We start from the raw sequence: 21,188 nt of genomic DNA on the forward strand, positions 1-21,188 counted from the left end.
AAGCCTCGTTGAGTGCCCTAGCTACTGATGGTCATGCCCCGAGCCTTGGCCAACTTCGTTTGGACCTCGAAGGACTCTGCAAGAGGTAAGGGCCTCCAAGCTGCAGTGGTTTCGCCTACCGGGCACTGAAGTAGAGGAAGTACATAGCTGTAGATGAGTAAGTACCTTATCTTTGTGATCTTTCACGTGTCGCGTCCTTCCCTGACAATGGCTCCTCAGGGTCCCCCAGGCTGTGGCGGCGAGGTCTCCCCGGAAGCGACCTCCACAAGTCCTCGGCTCGCTCTTAGTTTCGAGTCCTCCGCACTAGACTCCCGCATGAGGAACAGGGCCGGTCTAAGTGGCGGACGTGCCGACGGGGGGCCGTGAGCCTGTGTTTCCAGCATCCTTCATTTGTGGCCCCACCTGGGGTGTAGAAGGCGTGCCAAGGGATGCTCCATTGGTCGTGGCCGGTGGCTGGGTGGTCCCAGAATCAGCTTTGTCTTCGAGCAGCGAGTCCGTGCCACCCAGCACCTTCGCCGAGGCCAGGAGAGCGGCAGGGAAGGCGCCGGCCTCCAGTCCCCTGCCAAGAGCAGGCGAGCCACTCTGAGCCCCTCCGGCAGCCCCCGGCGCAAAGGAGTGGGGCTCCCCAGCTGTGGGTGCAGGTCTCGAGGTTGTGCCGCTAGAGACACCACTCTCCTGAGGCACTAGGTGGAGTAATTGCTTCTTCTTCTTGTGGATGGCCTCAGGAGGGTACGTGGTGCGCTCGTTGTCGGTGTCAAAACCGGTGGATCTCGGGTAGGGGGCCCCGAACTGTGCGTCAAGGCCGGATGGTAACAGGAGGCAGGGAACACTTTGTTTTACCCAGGTTCGGGCCCTCTCGATGGAGGTAATACCCTACTCCTGCTTGATTAATATTGATGATATGGGTAGTACAAGAGTAGATCTACCACGAGATCAAGGAGGCTAAACCCTAGAAGCTAGCCTATGGTATGATTGTTGTATACGGAGTTGATTGCCTACGGACTACAACCCTCCGGTTTGTATAGACACCGGATAGGGTTAGGGTTACACAGAGTCGGTTACAATGGTAGGAGATCTTGAATATCGCATCGCCAAGCTTGCCTTCCACGCTAAGGAAAGTCCCATCCGGACACGGGACGAAGTCTTCAGTCTTGTATCTTCATAGTCCAGGAGTCCGGCTGAAGGTATAGTCCGGCTACCCGAACACCCCCTAATCCAGGACTCCCTCAGTAGCCCCTGAACCAGGCTTCCATGACGACGAGTCCGGCGCGCAAATTGTCTTCGGCAATGCAAGGCAGGTTCCTCCTCCAAGTCCTTCGTAAAGATTGTAAACACCAAGAGTAGTGTCCGGTTCTGCAAAATAAGCTTCCAAATATTGCCATAGAGAGAATAATATTAACACAAATCAAATCTGCTAACGTATTCCGCAGTGTGCTATCGCACTACGGCCAAGTCCTTTACTCGAATCATTTTTACTTTTCCACCTCAGCATGTTTTGCGAGGCGGTTTCCTTGGCACGTCTTGTCAAAGCAGAGATCATGTGCCCTTTTTACGGGATTCTCATCAATACGGACGTGGGTAACCCTAACCGCGCCATTTACCACGGCGCCTGGGAGGCAAGCGAGTTTTATTAGGCAGGTGGGGACGCATAACCGCATCCGCCCATATAAGGGGATAAGGATCCACCTTTTTCCTACGCCTTCTTCCTCCTTTGTCTATCCATCTCCTGCGCACTCGAGCTTCAGCGCCCAAGCCCACACTTCCCACCTCAACCTTCTCTAGCGATGTCCGGAGCGGGAGGCAAGTGGAAGGTCTCCTCCGTCACGGAGGGCGACGTAAAGAAGCTTAGGAAGGCCGGATACTTGTCCAAAGACATCGCGCACCGGCTTCCCGAGAAGGGGCAGCTCCTCCCCACCCCAAGGCCCCATGAGAGGGTAGTATTTCTTCCCCACTTCCTCCGCGGACTGGGTTTTCCACATCACCCATTCGTCCGGGGGCTCATGTTCTACTACGGCCTGGATTTTCACGATCTGGCCCTGAACTTCATCCTCAACATCTCAGCGTTTATCATTGTGTGCGAGGCTTTCCTCCGCGTTCGCCCCCATTTCGGCCTCTGGCTCAAGACCTTCAACGTCAAGCCCAAGGTGGTGTGCGGCAACCAGGCAGAGTGCGGAGGCGCCATGGCGGGCAAGATTGCCAACATCCTATTGTTTGAGAGCTCCTTCGTAGAGACCCAAAAGGGGTGGCAAGCCGGGTGGTTTTACATCACCGAGCCACGCGATCCGAAATGGATTACAGCCCCCGAGTTCCGATCCGGACCCCCCACGCGACTCATATCCTGGAAAGAGACGGGCCTATCGTGGGGTAATGAGGAAGAGGTGATCGGACTGAAGACATGCATCCAGTCCCTAGTAAACAAGTCAATCAGGCTTGTAAATGTAGTCCAGGTCATGCTCGTTCGCCGAATCCTCCCATGCCAACAACGGGACTTTACTCTGCGGGAGTTCGAGCCGGCACAGCACCGAACCCTTAATAGGCTCTTCGACACGACGTATGAAGATGTCTGGAAGGCGCTAATCAAAGGTGCCAAGGCTCCCACATCTGCCTCCGAGGACCGCGGATACAGCTCGCAGCGTCACGCTAGCGAGGTAAGCTATTTTCACCTTTTACAGGATGTTCAGCTTTTTTTCATAGTTTAACTCTATGCGGGATCTAAACTCCCTTACCTTTGACAGGCTTGGCGGGCGGTATCCGGACCGATTAACTGTCCGGCTCCGCTTCCCGAAGACCCAGCCCCAGCTCTACTAGTGAAGCTGCTGGCTCCGGCTCCTTATGTGGTGCCAGAAAAGAAGGCCAAGAAGAAGAGGACCACGGGGACTCGAAGGAGTACCCGCAACGTGGTGTTGTCATGCTCGTCATCCGACGAGTCCGAGACGCCCTCCTCCCGTGAAAATGAGGAGGAGGAAGAAGAAAACTCTCCCCTCCCAGCGGAGGGAGGAAAGAAAAGGAAGGCCGCCCCAAGGGGGAAGGATGAAGGTTCCAAGAAGAGGAAAACTCCTCCGCCGGACTACGCCCCCGACGCTGATGAGGACGAAGAGGAGTGGCCGGACAGGGCCAGGCGTCCGGCGAAATCGTAAGTGTTCGGATACCAGAGTAACTCATGATATTCCTTTTGTTGCACAGCTTTCCCTAATGTCGAATAAAATCATGCAGCCCGCCTCGGGCCGAACTCAACGAGTCGTCGAGCGGCTCCCTGGATTCATGGGACGTGAACTCAGTTCCGCCCGCTGTCTCCCCTCGCACCACGGACGACGCCGAAGTGGCGTTGCAACGAGCTCCGGGGCAGGAGGAGGTGGTCCTGGAGGAGCCGCAAGGCGACCTCCCGGACTCCAGGAGTAAAGGGGACAAGACCCCCTAGGGCTCCAAGTCCGGCTTTGAGCCGGACACCATGCCGGAATCTTCAACGATTCCGGACCGTGGCAGGCGAACTCCTCCCAAGAGGAGCAAGCCTTCTGAGCCGGCAGCCTCCGTCCAACCGGAGGTGCCGGACAATCTGCTGGAGGTGCTTGAAGGCGCCTCCATCGACGAGGAGCACCGTACTATTATGAGTACGGTGATCCAGAAGGTTCAGTCCGCCAAAAGCGGACTGAGTGAAGCTTGTGCTAGCCTCCTAACAGGCTTCGAGGTAAGTAAAAAATATGTAAAAATATTACCGCATAGACAGTAGGCCCTGATGCTCTGTTTGGCATTCGGAAAGAAAAGCCGAATAGAGGATCTATTAAATTTCGCAGGAGTCTAACAATAGAGTCAATATGCGTATGTAGGCTTTGCTGCTATCCACTGCCGCACTGACTGCGGAGGTGGGTGTCCTGAAACAGGACCTCGGGCGGACCGAGCAAGAGCTCGGCCTTGCCAAGCGGCAGCTCGAGGAGAAAGAAGGTACGAAATACCTTCCAGAAAAAGGTGCCTATAGAGAGGCGTGATTGCAAAAAAAAAAATAACAGGATTGTGCTGCTTATTGTAGGGGCCACGACTGAGGTGGCGACCCTCAAGCAGGCGCTATCTGAGGCCGAAAAGAAAACGGTCGCGGAGCGCACCGAGCGAGAGAAACTTGGGGCTCAGGTCGGCGAGGTGCAGCAAGAGCTTCAGGCTCTCATGAAAAAACATGAGAGTTTGGAGCTTGAGTTAAAGACCCAAGCGTCCGAGCTCGCGACGGCCCTTGAGACTGCCAAGTCTGCCAAGGCCGAAGCCCAAAAGGCCCTCCAAGAGTTGGAGGAGGTGAAAAAAATAGCAGCGGGTAAGGCATTCTTCATGCAAAGCAGAAATTTAAAAGTAAACTACTTGTTACTTACCCGAATCCGGAGCTCTCCAGGGGCATTCACAGATCTTCCCCGCAGCGTATCCGACGCCGCCGCATTCTACCGAGCTGAAGAGGGCAGCTCGACGAAGAAGGTGTTCTGGTCTCAGTATGCTGAGGCCGGACACCCTGTGCCCTTGAGCCACCAGCTGAAACAGCTGCTCGAGCTACACAAGGCGGCCGAACAGGCCATGAAGGGCTTCATAGTTCGGCTGTGGCCCGGAGAGGCCCTGCCTGGGAGCTACTTTGGGCTGGTGCGGCGGCTGGTGGAGGCCTGTCCAAGGCTCGAGGTCATCAAGCGCTCCGTCTGCATCGAAGGTGCCCGTAGGGCCCTTGCCCATGCAAAGGTGCACTGGGGTAAGCTGGACAGTGAGAAGCTTGTTAGGGACGGGCCGCCGCCGGGGAAGGAGCATCTCAAGCCCGAGAACTACTATAAGGATGTTCTTGCGGGTGCCCGCCTTGTAGCGGATGAGTGTACCAAGGATGTAATTTTTGAATGAACTCGCTCAATTTTACCCTGTGCGCTGAAAACTTGTTCATATGCGCTAAGCAATGCTTACTAAATTTAAAATATTACTTTCTGTGCGGCCGTTTATCAAAAATTGAGAGATGGCCAGTCGTCGGCTTCTGCCCCCATGCCACTAGTGCTGGGTGTTCGGTGATAAACCTGTGCGCTCTTTTTCCCATGTTTGGGTCCTTCGAGGGAGGCGCTCAGCACGACGAACCAGGCAATCAGACTATAATGCTTGAACACTCTCACTTAGCCATAGAACTTTATAATTTTAAATTTTGGCGAAGCCCCTAGTTCGGAAGACCGAGTTTCGGGCGCTATCCACGCCTTGGCTGGGGTTATCCAGCTCCTCGCTCGAAGCGGCATAAGTCTTTAGGGACTCGAAAAACCTCTCGAACAGCGACCGGTCTCTCGCCTCATCATGACAGTCAGTTTTAGCTTTCTCCACTGAGGTGCTTAACCCAGCTCAACCGGGGCACAATCGCAGTGGTTCTCCTAGTGCTACCTTAGCCGATATAGCGGAACGTAAGGCACCAAAATATAGGAGCCGGGAAAACCCAAGTATTGACCCGAAATCATGATTCGGAGCCGATGCATATAGTACTATAAGTTCGGGGTGCCGCACTTGTGAAAGTGTACGGGCTCCTCACTCCATATTAAAGGGTACTGAAGCCCCTGGCGTACTTGCCGTACCATAGTGTACGGGTGCAACATGTCATTAATGAACATATATAAAAGAGACTAATGCAAAAAATAGACAAAAAGCTAAGCATTGTTTATAGAGAGGATATTTATCAAAGCCAAACGATACAAATAGTGCAGTAAGCAGAAGATATTTGACTGTTCAGTATGTCCTGACCAGGGGCAGGCCGCGGAATTGTATTTAAAACAGGTATAGTGCTCGTAACAGAGACCACCTGGGATTCCATAATGCGGCATGGCTTGTCTGCCTCCTTGAATCTTGCATCGTTTGTGCGGCAGTCGAATTGCCGAACAGGTCGTCCGAAGTATGGAGTCCTGAATGTAAGAAAAATTAAAAAAAGAATCCGGCAGCCCCTAGTACGTTTTAAGACGTATTTTGGGTGTGCCGTTATTGTGCCCCTTCCCCTGTGCCCATGGTATTTCCAGGGCGTAGTTATGTACGCGAGGTACTAGTTTCGCTATATTGCGAAAGCTGGGGTTGGGGCCGCATTGCTACGCTTGCTCAGAGCGTGCCAGGCGGTCCTGCTGTGGATTACTCTGGGCGCGCTCGGCAGTGTCTGGCTTTTTAATGGCCGGACTGGAGAATTGCCTGAGAACGCTACTTTGTACCTCCGCTGCGAGAGTCGCTGTATGCTCCTTCGTACGGAGGGAGCGTTCGGTGTTTCCGTTGACCATAATTACTCCTCGAGGGCCTGGCATCTTGAGCTTGAGATATGCGTAGTGCGGCACTGCATTGAACTTTGCGAATGCGGTTCGTCCGAGCAGGGCATGATAGCGACTGCGAAATGGGACTATGTCGAAGATTAACTCTTCGCTTCGGAAATTGTCCGGGGATCTGAAGACCACTTCAAGTGTTACTGAGCCTGTACAGTTGGCTTCTACACCTGGTATGACGCCTTTAAAGGTCGTTCTTGTGGGCTTAATCCTTGAGGGATCTATGCTCATTTTCTGCACTGTATCCTGATAAAGCAGGTTCAGGCTACTGCTGCCGTCCATGAGGACTCTTGTGAGGTGAAATCCGTCGATGATTGGGTCGAGAACCAATGCGGCGAAGCCGCCATGATGGATGCTAGTGGGATGGTCCCTTCGATCAAAAGTGATCGGGCAGGAGGACCATGGGTTGAACTTTGGGGCGACTGGCTCTATCGCGTATACGTCCCGTAGCGCACGCTTCCGCTCCCGCTTGGGAATGTGGGTTGCGTATATCATGTTCACCGTCCGCACTTGTGGGGGAAAGCCCTTCTGTCCATTGTTGTTCGGCAGCTTGGGCTCCTCGTCGTCGCTGTGCAGCCCCTTGTCTCTGTTTTCGGCCCTTAACTTGCCTGCCTGCTTGAACACCCAACAATCCCTGTTAGTGTGAATGGTTGGCCTTTCGGGGGTGCCATGTATCTGGCACAAGCGATCGAGTATTCGGTCCAAACTGGATGGGCCCTGAGTATTCTTTTTGAATGGCTTTTTCCACTGACCAGATTTATAGCGTTTGAATCCAGCATTGGCTGTCGTGTCTTCATTGTTGTCTCTGTTGACGCGGCGTTTTTGCTTATTCTGACGTGTCCTGCCACTTTTGTCCTTGGTGTCCGAATTACCAGGGTTCTTTGATAAGTTGTTACTGCGAGCTAGCCAGCTGTCTTCTCCCGCGCAAAAGCGGGTCATGAGTGTCGTGAGGGCTGCCATGGATTTCGGCTTTTCCTGTCCAAGGTGCCCGGCAAGCCACTCGTCGCGGATGTTATGCTTGAAGGCTGCTAGGGCCTCTGCGTCCGGACAATCGACTATCTGGTTTTTCTTTGTTAGGAACCGTGTCCAGAATTGTCTGGCCGATTCCTCTGGCTGCTGAATTATGTGGCTTAAGTCGTCGGCATCCGGCGGTCGCACATAAGTGCCCTGGAAGTTGTCGAGGAATGCGGCTTCCAGGTCCTCCCAAGAACCGATTGAGTCTACTGGCAAGCTGTTAAGCCAATGCCGGGCCGGTCCTTTAAGTTTGAGCGGGAGGTATTTGATGGCGTGTAGATCATCGCCGCGTGCCATGTGGATGTGAAGGAGATAATCCTCGATCCATACCGCCGGGTCTGTTGTGCCATCGTATGATTCGATGTTTACGGGTTTGAAGCCCTCTGGGATTTTATGATCCATTAATTCATTTGTGAAGCATAGCAGGTGTGCGGCGCCTCTGTACTGGGCTATATCACGACGCAGCTCGGAAGAGCTATGTCTGTTGTGTTCGGCCCGGCCGGGTTTGTTGTATCCGGAGTGAAGATCATTGTCACATGCCGTAGGGCGCCTGCGCGATCCGTAGATCAATCTTGTTTGTCTTGCCTTATCCTCCAGTATGTCTCGCAGGTCGGGCGCATTTTCCCGTGCCTTAGTTGAGCGCCGTCGGGGCATGTCTTGGGTGGAGGGCCAACAGGCCTCTCTGTCGCGACTGCGAGGTGGCCGGTCTGCCATGTCATGCGCTGGTGATGTAGGTGCTTCCTCCTCTGATCGGGGTAGCGGCCTGCGCTTCGGATAACTCTTGGAGGGGCATTCGAGTTCATACTCTTCGGCCGCAAGGTCTTCAGTCCATCTGTCAGCTAGCAATTCTTGGGCAGCTCTAAGCTGTTGCTGCTTTTTCTTGAGGCTACTTGCCGTGGCTAAAAGCCTGCGTTTAAAACGCTCTTGTTCGGCGGGGTCTGATGGTATGACGAATTCGTTATCATCGAGGCTAGCCTCGTCTTCGGAGGGAGGCGTATAGTTATCATCCTCGACCTCTCGGTCTGCCACTCTTTCATGAGGGCTGGTTTCTCCATCTTCCTGTGCCGAATTTTGCTGAGGTGGGTGTTCTTCGACGCTATCCGGGGTAGTATTACCTCCCGTGCCGGAATCACCGTTTTTTCTTTGGCAGGATTTAGAGCGGCGCCGCTGACGCCGGCGCTTTTGCTGTTTCTTGGGGGCATCATCCCCCACTGTTCCATCGCCATCTCCATCTTTTGGAGTATCTACCATATATATGTCATATGACGAGGTGGCCTTCCAGCGCCCTACAGGTGCTGGTTCTTGTTCGTCTCCTGCATCGTCCTCTATGCCATCGATGTCTTCGGAGTCGAAGTCCAGCGTGTTGGTTAAGTCGTCGACAGTGGCTATGAAGTGGGTGGTGGGTGGGCTTTGAATTTCTTCGTCGTCCGTATCCCAACCTTGCTGACCCTAGTCCGGCCAGGGCTCTCCTGATAAAGAGAGAGACTTTAGAGAATTCAGGATGTCGCCGAAGGGCGAGTGCTGAAAGATGTCCGCGGCGATGAACTCCATGATCGGTGCCCAATCGGATTCGATCGGCAGGGGCGCCGGGGGCTCGGACCTCGGAGAGGAATCCGGCTCCTCGGAGTCACGGGCCATGCGGAGTGCGGGGCTGGAGTTCGGCTCAATCGCCTCTGAGATCGCAGCCCCTGAGGCAGCGTCCAACCGCTGATCCTCGATCGGTGCAGTAGGCTCCGAATCAATGGTCGGAACCAATGCGTGTGCGGCCTCCAAGGCGCTGTTCGGTGGCAAAGCTATATCATGCCCATCGAGACAGTGCGGCGCGCTTGGCTGTGGCTCGAATCCGTCGAAGATCAAGTCCCCGCGGATGTCAGCCGTGTAGTTTAGGCTTCCAGACCTGACCTGATGGCCAGGGGCGTAGCTTTCGATCTGCTCAAGGTGGCCAAGCGAATTGGCCCGCAGTGCGAAGCCGCCGAAGACGAAGATCTGTCCGGGGAGAAAAGTCACACCCTGGACTGCATCGTTGTTGATGATCGAAGGAGCCATCGGGCCTAAAAGCGACGACACAGAGGAACTCTCAATGAAAGCACCAATGTCGGTGTCAAAACCGGCGGATCTCGGGTAGGGGGTCCCGAACTGTGCGTCAAGGCCGGATGGTAACAGGAGACAAGGGACACGATGTTTTTTACCCAGGTTCGGGCCCTCTCGATGGAGGTAATACCCTACTCCTGCTTGATTAATATTGATGATATGGGTAGTACAAGAGTAGATCTACCACGAGATCAAGGAGGCTAAACCCTAGAAGCTAGCCTATGGTATGATTGTTGTATAAGGAGTTGATTGCCTACGGACTACAACCCTCCGATTTATATAGACACCGGATAGGGTTAGGGTTACACAGAGTCGGTTACAATGGTAGGAGATCTTGAATATCGCATCGCCAAGCTTGCCTTCCACGCTAAGGAAAGGCCCATCCGGACACGGGACGGAGTCTTCAGTCTTGTATCTTCATAGTCCAGGAGTCCGGCTGAAGGTATAGTCCGGCTACCCGAACACCCCCTAATCCAGGACTCCCTCACTCATTGTTGTGGTTTCAATTGCAGCGGCTTGGAAGGCGCGCTCAAGGGAGCACACTGCATCTCTTTCTTCGCAGGGGACGGTGATGACTCCGCCACTCACTGGCATCTTGAGGAGACTGTAACTGTGGTGGGTCACTGCCATAAACTTGGCCAATGCTGGATACCCAAGGATGGCTTTGTACGACAGACGTATGTGGGCAATGTCGAAGTCGATGAGCTCGGTGCGGTAGTTGTTACGCTGGCCAAAGGTGACACGGAGGCAGACCTGCCCTATCGAGGTGGTGGAGCCAACGGTCACTCCTGAGAAAGGCTTTGTAGGCTGTGGCTGATCGTATGGCACTTGGAGGCTATCGAACGTCTCGACGGACAGGAGATTGAGCCATGCGCCACCGTCGATGAAGGTCTTGGTGACTTGGGCGTTGCTGATGACGGGTGAACAAAGGATCGGAAGGACGTCGGTGGTCGCCCACACTTGAGCTAGTCCGCCGAGCTGAAGGTGAAGGCGCACTTGGACCACCTGAGCGGGCGCGTGGCCTCGAGCTTGGAAGGACCGCGTTCACCTCACGAGTAAACTACTTGAAGATGCGCTAGGAAGCTGCGGCCTGAGGACCGCCCAAGATGTAGGTGATAGCACATGGCTCCTGGAAGCCCCCAGCCCCCTCGTCTTGATGGTGGTTGAGGGAGTCCTGGATTAGGGGGTGTTCGGGTAGCCGGACTATACCTTCGGCCGAACTCCTGGACTATGAAGATACAAGATTGAAGACTTCGTCCCGTGTCCGGATGGGACTTTCCTTGGCGTGGAAGGAAAGCTTGGCGATGCGGATATTCAAGATCTCCTACCATTGTAACCGACTCTATGTAACCCTAACCCTATCTAGTGTCTATATAAACCGGAGGGTTGTAGTCCATAGGCAATCAACTCCATACACAACAATCATACCATAGGCTAGCTTCTAGGGTTTAGCCTCCTTGATCTCGTGGTAGATCTACTCTTGTACTACCCATATCATCAATATTAATCAAGCAAGAGTAGGGTATTACCTCCATCGAGAGGGCCCGAACCTGGGTAAAAAAAAGTGTTCCCTGCCTCCTGTTACCATCGGGCCTAGACGCACAGTTCGGGACCCCCTACTCGAGATCCGCCGGTTTTGACACCGACATTGGTGCTTTCATTGAGAGTTCCTCTGTGTCGTTGCCTTTAGGCCCGATGGCTCCTTTGATCATCAACAACGATGCGGTCCAGGGTGAGATTTTTCTCCCCGGACAGATCTTCGTCTTGGGCAGCTTCGCACTGCGGGCCAATTCACTTGGCCACGTGGAGCAGATCGAAAGCTACGCCCCTGGCCATCAAGTCAGGCTTGGAAGCCTAAACTAGACGGTAGACATCCGCGGAGATTTGATCTTAGACGGAATCGAGCCACAGCCAAGCGCGCCGCACTGTCTCAGGGGGCATGATCTAGCTCTGCAGCCGAACAGTACCCTGGAGGCCACAAACGCACCGGCTCTGACCCTTAATTCGGAGCCAGCTGCGCCAATCGAGGGTGAGCGGTTGGACGTCACCTCGGGGGCTGTAATCTCAAAGGCGATCGAGCCAAACACCAGCCCCGCACTCTGTATGGCTCGTGACTCCAAGGAGCCGGATTCCTCTCCGAACTCCGAACCCCTCGCATCCCTGCCGATCGAACCCGATTGGGCGCCAATGATGGAGTTCACCGCCGCGGACATCTTTCAGCACTCGCCCTTTGGCGACACCCTGAATTCTCTGAAGTCTCTCTCTTTATCAGGAGAGCCCTGGCCGGATTACGGTCAGCGAGGATGGGATACGGACGATGAAGAAATTCTAAGCCCACCAACCACCCACATGGTAGCCACTGTCGACAATTTAAACGACGTGCTCAACTGCGACTCCGGAGACATTGACAGCATGGATGACGATGCAGGAGATACCGACGAACCAATGCCCATAGGGCATTGGACAGCCACCTCATCTCACGATGTGTACATGGTGGATACCCCTAAAGGAAGCGACAACGAGGAAAAAGGGGATGGGACGGGAGATTGACCCCCCGAAAGCAATCAAAGCGTCAGCGTAAACACCGACCCAAGCCCCGCCTCGACAAAAACCCAGCCATAGAGCAGGACGAGCCGGTAGACGACGAGCAGGCCTTAGAGCAACCGTCCGAACAAGGAAACACGGATAGAGAAACCGAACATCCCTCCTCCAGCGAAAACGGCATTCCAGACGACCTCACGCCGAATAAACCTAGGGAGCAGAAGAATCTCCACGAGGGGCTCGTTGCAACTGCACGCAGCCTAAAAAAGTAGAAGCGGAAGCTAAAAACAGCGGAAGACGCACTCCGCATTAGATGGAGCAAAGTAATCAATACCACAGATAAGTACGGCGACAGTCGCCGCACTAAAAGCTATCCGAAAAGAAAGCTACTGCCTGAATTCGACGAAGAGGCCCTAGAGCCCTCGCATTCAAAAAATGAAAAAGCCACACGGTCGGATAGACGACCCCACAAAGCAGCAAGCGACGCCGCACCTAAATCGGCATGCGACCCACTTAAGGATTCGCATCATGGCCCAGTCAGGTCTATTTATGGGCCAAGAAAGCAAGCTCTCGTAAGCAATGCCATGAAGCCATCATCAGAATCCGGCACACCCAAATACAGGGGCGCCGCACACCCCCTATGTTTCACCGATGAGGTCCTGGACTATGAATTCCTAGAGGGATTCAAACCCGTAAACATAGAGGCATATGATGGAACAACAGACCCTGGAGTCTGGATCGAGGATTATATCCTCCACATACACATGGCTAGAGGAGATGATCTCCACGCCATAAAATATCTACCCCTTAAGCTTAAAGGGCCAGCCCGGCATTGGCTTAAAAGCCTTCCAGAAAACACAATTGGAAGCTGGGAAGAGCTCGAGGATGATTTCCGAGCAAACTTTCAAGGGACCTATGTCCGTCCCCCAGATGCAGACGATCTTAGTCACATAACTCAACAACCCAGAGAATCAGCTCGACAGTTCTGGAATAGATTCCTCACTAAAAAGAATCAGATAGTCGACTGTCCGGACGCCGAAGCCTTAGCAGCTTTTAGGCATAATGTCCGAGACGAATGGCTCGCCAGACACCTCGGCCAAGAAAAGCCAAGAACAATGGCCGCACTAACAAGCCTCATGACCCGCTTTTGTGCAGGGGAGGATAGCTGGTTGGCAAGGTGCAGCCCCAGCAACCCAAGTACATCCGAAACCAGGGATGAAAACGGAAAACCGCGACGCAACAAGGACCGTCACTGGACTAAGGACAATAGTCCGAAGAGCACGGCAGTCAATGCCGGATTCAAAGGCTCACGACAAAATCAGGAAAAATCGCCCCCCAGGATAACAGGGACGATCCATCCAACCTAAATAAAATCCTAGACAGGATATGTCAGATACACAGTACTCCCGGGACACCTGCTAACCATACCCACAGAGACTGTTGGGTTTTCAAACAATCCGGCAGACTCAATGCCGAACAGAAGGGGCTTGACACACCAAGCGAAGACGAGGACAAACCCCAAAAGTAGAGCACCATGAAACAAAAAAACTTCCCACAAGAAGTAAAAACAGTGAACTCACTTCACATAACAAAACGTGCGGTGCCCGTAAAGGTACGCACCACACGGCCCATCCCCAAAGGGTCCTGCCACTGGTTGTCAAAACCGATCATCTTCGATCAGCTAGATTATTCTAGGAATATCAAGAATGTAGGCTGGACTGCCTTGATACTCGATCCAATAATTGGCGGACTCCAGTTTTCAAATGTCCTTATGGACGGTGGCAATGGACTAAACCTGATATATTAGGATACAATCCAGCACATGGGGATAAACCCAGCAAGAATCCACTGCAGCAGAACCTCCTTTCAAGGGGTAATACCTGGTCCGGACACCCATTGTATGGGTTTTCTCCGGCTCACAGTCACATTCGGCTCTGCCGATAACCTCCGCCACGAAAAGCTGACCTTCCATATCGTCCCGTTCTCAAGTCGCTATCAAGCACTACTGGGACGCGAAGCTTTCGCTCGCTTTAACGCAATACCGCATTATGCATCTCTTACGCTCAAGATGCCCGGTCCACGAGGCATCATCTCTTTGAAGGGGAAGCACAAAAGTGCGCCTCCCCAAGCGGAGGACTGTGCGGCCGCTTTGACAGCCCCATAGCAAAATGGCCTCACCGGCCAATAAACTTCAAAATAGGTCATTCAAGACCACGAACGCAGATAGACGAGTTTGGTGCAAAATCATCATTGATGCAGGCCTAGAAGCCATATACCCCCACACTAGGGGCTCCACGCATATACAATAAGAGACAATAAAGCTCAATCTCATATATCTTACTTTATACTTTGCTTATTCTAAACTTTGTCGGCACGAACCGTTTTCAACTCAGTTCCTCTCTTTTACAGATGAACGTCGTGCGGCGCCCGTCCAGGATACGGCACAACGGAGACACAAGCGCAGACGTGCAGTAGGGACCCGTCCTAAAGGATTCTTTTTAGATTAAGACCCTACGTAAACCTTTTTTACTGTCTCTTGTTGCTACACATCCCCTGGTATTCTTCTTTCTAATATAACCAAGGAGGAGGCTGGCGTCTTGGCATGTGGCCACGTTAGAATTTTTGCACGTACCTGGACACTAGGGGCTTTTTTAATAAAGAGTGTTGTTTCGCCCGCACTCATAAAGACCAAACACCTTAGGGAGTGTTCGGTGTCGCGAGTTTTGGCATTATATGCATCAGCTCCGAATCATGTCTTTGGTCAAATGTTGGGTTGCCCGGCTCCTGAGTTCGGCTACCTTATGTTCCGCTCTATCGGCTAAGGTAGCACCAGGAGAACTACTGCGATTGGGCCCCTGGTTCGGCCAGGACGAGCACCTCAGTAGAGAAAGCCGAAAACTGACTGTCATGATGTAGCATGAGACTGGCCAGCCACTCGATGACCTACCGGAATCTATCGGATTCCTCCGCTTTAATGAAAGGCCGCTTCTCGGTCAGGCACGTACGCGCCCCGAACTCGGACGACGCAGTTGCCACCAAGGAGCTACCTAAAGAGTCTCATTGTCAAACTCCTATGGCTAAGTGAAAGTGTTACAGCATTATAGTCCGGTTGCCTGGCCCGCTGCGCTATCACCTCCTTTGTAGGACCAAGACGTTGGGTTAAGTGTGAAAATGCGTCTTCTGCGAGCACCCCCGCACTATGTGCGTGGGGGCTGAAGCCAACGACTGCCATCTTTCAGATTCTATATATATATATACATATATATATATATATCTTAAAACGGCCGCATAGAAGGTGTTAATAGTACTTGGAGGCACAAGTATAAAAAAGGCCACTACAATTTATCAAAATATTACTTTATAATTACATATGCTATCATAACATAGCATCTTTCGGGCACTGCGTCTCTATTACACGAGCGCCTTCAAGAACTTCCTGAAAATAGTGCTTGGAGGGTACTCGGCTTTTGTCCGAATCTCGGGACGCAACAACGGTGGTCTCCATCTCTGCCCAGTATGTATTAACACGGGCAAGAGCCATCCGTGCGCCCTCTATGCATGCTGACCTCTTCATTGCATTTATATGCGGCACCGCGTCAAGGAATTGCTGCACCAAGCTGAAATAACTCTTCGGCTCCGATCTCCCAGGCCACAGATGACCCATGACGTACTTCATGGCGAGTCCGGACAATCTATTCAGTTCGGCCCATTGGGCCAGGCGATCGTCCACTGCCAGTGGATGCTCTGGATTGTGGAACTGTGACCAGAAAAGCTTTTCCACTTCACGATCTTCTAGATCTCGAAAGTGTTCGGTCACATCAGGAGCACTTTCTGCCAAATCCAGATAGGTGTCCTCCACACTCCACATCCGGTCCAACTGAGCAAATTTCGGATCACAAAATTTCCTCCGCAACATAAAGGGCTTTCCAGCCGCAATCTGTTTGGCCTGACGCAGCTCCTCCTTCGCAGCTCTCATAGCAGAGCGAGCGTCCTTGGCATCAGCAACGGCCCTCTCTAAGTCCGTCTGTCTTGCCCGGTCTTCTTCCTCAAGAAGTTTGCAACGGTCTCCAGCGCTCTTTAACTTCTCAGCCCTTCAAGGGCCTTCTCGGCAGCCGCATCGCTTTTTCTGGCTTGCTCCTTAGCTCGGGCAAGTTCTGCCCTAAGACTCTCCATGGCGGCCGTACCATCTGCGTCAAGCACACACATTGTAAGACACTGGAATGAAGCTCCTCTTAACTGATGCCGCCCGAAGAATTACATACCTTGAGCCTCGTCAAGCCGCTTGTTGACAAGCGCAATGTCGGCATCTGCCACGTCCAGTTGCCGCTTTAGTTCGGCCACATCATCAGTTCGGCTTGATTCCGGACACCTTGCCACCTGCATTCAAAGGCGACATCTTAGACCTGGGATTATGATCCTCTACGTGCCGTCATTTCTTGACAACACGCAGAGTCTCAGGGGCTACTATCTACACAGGGCGCATCTTACTTATGCACAACTGAAAAAAGTGTACATTATCTAACGTACCTCAAAACCCGTCAGTAAACTTTTGACGACCTCATGCAATCCGCTTTCTGCGGATGAAATCCTTTCAATCACCGTGCCCATCAATGCACGGTGCTCCTCTGAGATAGAAGCTCGCCCCAACAGAACCTTCAGCTCCTCCGGCCGAGCACCAGACGGTGCCAGACTTGTCCTACGGCCTCTTTCAAAGGCCTGACGCGGAGAACCTTGGGGGGCCACATAGCTATCTTCCGCCCCTGCCGGATTCAGAGAAACCCTCCGTGACGACACCTCACGGTCGCCCGCCTCGCTAGGCGGTACGGCAGGGGGAGGCGTCCCGCTCTCCATCATCTCCGAAAAAAGATCCCCCGAAGACGAGCTCTGCTGAGAAGGGCTGAGGTCCGAGCTACAAGGTAAAATTTCGGTTAATCTTCTCAGATATAAATCAAGGATTTCTCTCATCCCTCAAAAGGAAAATCTTTTCTCCACTTACGGCTCGCTGGAGGGCTGATCCCCTTGAGGGCGTAGTCTGGCCAAGGAACTCCCTGGCGTCGGACCATCTGACGAGGATTTTCTCCCCCGTTTTGAGGCCATGATTTCCGGGTCGTCAGAGGCGGCTCTCTTCTTCCCCTTAGGAGAGGAATTGTCGGTTCCTCCCTTCGGAGCAGCCTCCTTCGAGGAGGCCATAGCTTCCTTGTCCTCCCCCTCCAAAGGCATTATCTCCAGCATCCTGACCAGCACGGGATCCGACCTGTTTTCAGGAAGGGGAGCCGGAAACCTGATCAGCTTTGCCTTTGCTATCCAGTCCTGTTTAAAAGGATGGCTCTTTTAGGGGCAAGTTTATGACAATTATATGGATAGAAGGTCCGGGCACAGGGTTGCTTACTTGAGTATCCGGGCGATTGCAGCTTAGGCCTGCGTCCTCGGTTAAATCCGGACACATCTCTTGTGATCCGAAGAACATTCTGTACATCTCCGCGGGCCTTGCGCCCATAAAATTCTGGAGAGCTCGTGGTCCCTTTGGATTAAACTCCCACAGGGGAAGGGGGCGACGTTTGCCGGGCAATATTCGGCGAATCAGCATGACCTGTGTCACCTTGACCAAACTGAGGTCTCCTTCCAAGAGATCCTTAATTCGTCCCTGTAACAGGGGCACGTCTTTGGGCAAACCCCAATCTAATCCTTTGTTGACCCATGACGCTAGCCGTGATGGGGGACCCGAGCGAAAGGCAGGAGGGGCCGCCCACTTGGCGCTCCTGGGAGCGGTGATATAGAACCATTCTCGTTGCCAAAAGCCGAGCTCTTCTTGAAAGGAGCCCTCGGGCCATGGAGCATCAGCATTCTTACTTATGACAGCGCCTCCGCACTCTGTGTGCCGTCCCTCGATCATCTTCGGCTCCAATCCAAAAGTCTTGAGCCATAATCCGAAGTGAGGAGTAACACGGAGGAACGCTTCGCACACAACGATGAATGAGGAGATGTGGAGGATGGACTCTGGAGCTAAGTCATGGAATTCCAGCCCGTAATAAAACAGCAGCCCCCTCACGAAGGAATCCATCGGGAAGCCTAACCCCCGAAGGAAGTGAGACATGAACACTACGCTCTCACCAGGCTGGGGACTGGGAATAGCCTGCCCTTGAGCAGGCAACCTATGCGGAATTTCGGTGGTCAAGAACTTAGCCTCTCTCAACTTTAGCACGTCCTCCTCCGTGACGGAGGAGGGCATCCATCGGCCTTGAAGGTCGGAACCGGACATTGTTGAAGGTCCGAAGCGCCTGGAATCTGGAGCCTGGGGTGTTGTAACTCGAGGCAACGGGCGAACTCGTTTGAGATTGGAAAAAGGAGTAAGGCCTTGGTCTCTTTATAAGAGGTTGAATACTAGGAGCCCTCCCCATAACCGTTTGGGACTCGCCTTTAATCGAGAAAACATTCTAACGGGCATGCTTGGGTTACCCACGTCCGTATTGATGAGAATCCCGTAAAGGGGGGGCACACGATCTCTGCTTTGACAAGACGTGCCAAGGAAACCGCCTCACCAAACATGCTGAGGTGGAAAAGTAAAAATGATTCGAGTAAAGGACTTGGCCGTAGTGTGATAGCGCACTGCGGAATACGTCAGCAGATTTGATTTGTGTTAATATTATTCTCTCTATGGCAATATGTGGAAGCTTATTTTGCAGAACCGAACACTACTCTTGGTGTTTACAATCTTCTACGAAGGACTTGGAGGAGGAACCCGCCTTGCAATGCCGAAGACGATTTGCGTGTCGGACTCGTCGTCATTGAAGCCTGGTTCAGGGGCTACTGAGAGAGTCCTGGATTAGGGGGTGTTCAGGTAGCCGGACTATACCTTCAGTCGAACTCCTGGACTATGAATATACAAGATTGAAGACTTCGTCCCGTGTCCGGATGGGACTTTCCTTGGCGTGGAAGGCAAGCTTGGCGATGCGGATATTCAAGATCTCCTACCATTGTAACCGACTCTGTGTAACCCTAACCCTATCCGATGTCTATATAAACCGGAGGGTTGTAGTCCGTAGGCAATCAACTCCATAAAAACAATCATACCATAGGCTAGCTTCTAGGGTCTAGCCTCCTTGATCGCGTGGTAGATCTACTCTTGTACTACCCATACCATCAATATTAATCAAGCAGGAGTAGGGTATTACCTCCATCGAGAGGGCCCGAACCTGGGTAAAACAAAGTGTTCCCTGCCTCCTGTTACCATCTGGCCTAGACGCACAGTTCGGGACCCCCTACCCGAGATCCGCCGGTTTTGACACCGACAGTGGTCGTCATTCCTCCTTGGCGGTGGCGGCAACGGAGGGAGGCCAGCATTGCCCTGAGGACGGTCCTCATGAGGTTGGTGCCTCCAGGTGCCCTCGCGAGGCTGTTCCTGCCAGTGGTCCTCGCGAGGCCGGTCGCGCCACTCCTGACGGGAGCCGCGGTCATCCCATCTTCCCCCACTTCGTCCTCCTCCTCGGCCGTAGCCCCGGTCGCTGCGATTGAGGTGCCGACCAAAGCATCCATCTTGAATGGCCCTGAGCTCTTGGTAGTCGTTGGTGTAGTGGCTGTGTACATTATGGAAGGTGCAGAATGGACGGCTGCTCTTAGACGCCTCGGGGTGGTCCCGACCGCACTTCGTGTCCGGCTCCGCCGCGAGCACGGCTACTCCCTTGCGCTTCACGTCTTTGGCCTTGGCTTTCTTCTCTTCTGGGTTGGCAGCAGGGAGCTCGAGGAGGGAGAGGCACCCCTCCTTAGCTCTTGCTCACTTGGTCGCCATGTTAAACATCTCTAGGGCCATGCACTACACCTCATGGATGGTGAGCTCCTCCTTCATCTTGATGCCGCGGACGCCATCAGAGAAACGCTTAGATGATGGCTTCGTCCGTTACCTTGGGAATCATGAGGCGAACGTTGTTGAAGCGCTGGATATACTTCTGCAGGGCCTGTCCTGGCTGTTGTTTGATGCGACGCAGGGCACCCGTGGCCGGTGGGCAGTCGCGCGTGCCCAGGAAGCTGGCGACGAACCGGTCGCGCATCTCACTCCAGGAGGAGATTGACCCCGGGGGAAAATTCAGGAGCCACGAGCAAGCACCATCCTTGAGAGCCATGGGAAACCAGTTTGCCATGAATTTGTCGTTGCCATTGGCCGCCTCAATGCTCAGCTCATAGAGCTGCAAGAACACTGCAGGGCCGAGTGTGCCGTCGTAACGCGGAGGCAGGTCTTGCCTGGCTAGACTATGCTACACAGCTCTGGAGTGAAGGCACGACAGCCTGCTGTGGCCACCGGGGGCCATCACGGGGGGCGGAGCTTGATCTTTATGCCTACGCACTGCAGCCGCAGGCGGCACGCGGTCTTGACGTGGTGGCGTCGGGAGTGCAGGAGCGTTTTCAGGCAGTCGGGGAACTTCTTGGCAGCTTCCTTCCTCGCGCGCGGGCACCCGGCACGACGGGTCGCACCGAGGGGCCGCGCGTCTTAGCGCCAGGAGGCCGTCTTGTTGCGGAGGTGGCGGAGGCGCTCCAGGAGCTACATCGCCAGCTGCTGGGGGAGGACGAGGCAGCGAGAGAGATGGTGCGGGGGAGCCCCCAGTGGCGCTGACGAGCTCGGCGGTCCAGCCAGTCCTCATAGAAATCGTCCATAGGGCGGTAGCGTAGGAGCTCGCATGCCATGAGCGCGGCAGCCTGCGCATCCGTGGGCGCGTGGCGAGCATGGGACGATGAGCCGGCCGGAGTCAGCGACGGGGTGGTGGTGCGGCCGTCGCGCCGCACAGAGACGTGCATCGATGATGCTTTTTGCTCGTTTCCTACCGAGCCTGTAGCGGCGTTGGTGGCGGGCGATGGAGAATGACGGGGAGGCCCGCCGATATGAGCTGTCTGAGCGACACGGGTGGCGCGGCGCTCGGCACGGGCTCGGCGTGCGTCCACCATGGACGTAGTGGAGCAGCGGAGCATGGATCGACGGAAGAAAAGCTTCAGCGCACCCCTATCTGGCGCGCCAAATGTCGGATTACGGGTTCCGGCAAACCCTTGAGGTTCGAACATCGGGGTGCACACCAAGATCTCTCTCGCCATGATCTCAAAGCTTAGCTCGCTGAACCCGAGGAACAAGGGACACAAGACTTTATACTGGTTCGGGCCACCGTTGTGGTGTAATACCCTACTCCAGTGTGGTGTGGTAGATTGCCTTGTAGGCTGAGGATGAACAAGTACAAGGGATGAACAGCCACCTAAGGATAGGTGTTCTTGAGCTCG

The 21,188-nt window shown here is 53.8% G+C and overlaps 1 pseudogene; it reads left to right on the plus strand.

Moving 5' to 3' along the window:
• Positions 1–21,188, plus strand: part of LOC147965066 (uncharacterized) — a 116,401-nt pseudogene that overhangs the window by 73,420 nt on the left and 21,793 nt on the right.

The sequence above is a fragment of the Triticum urartu genome, chromosome 6A, assembly GCF_056163025.1.
Source record: "Triticum urartu cultivar PI428250 chromosome 6A, HENAU_Tu73, whole genome shotgun sequence".
NCBI classification, from domain to species: domain Eukaryota; kingdom Viridiplantae; phylum Streptophyta; class Magnoliopsida; order Poales; family Poaceae; genus Triticum; species Triticum urartu.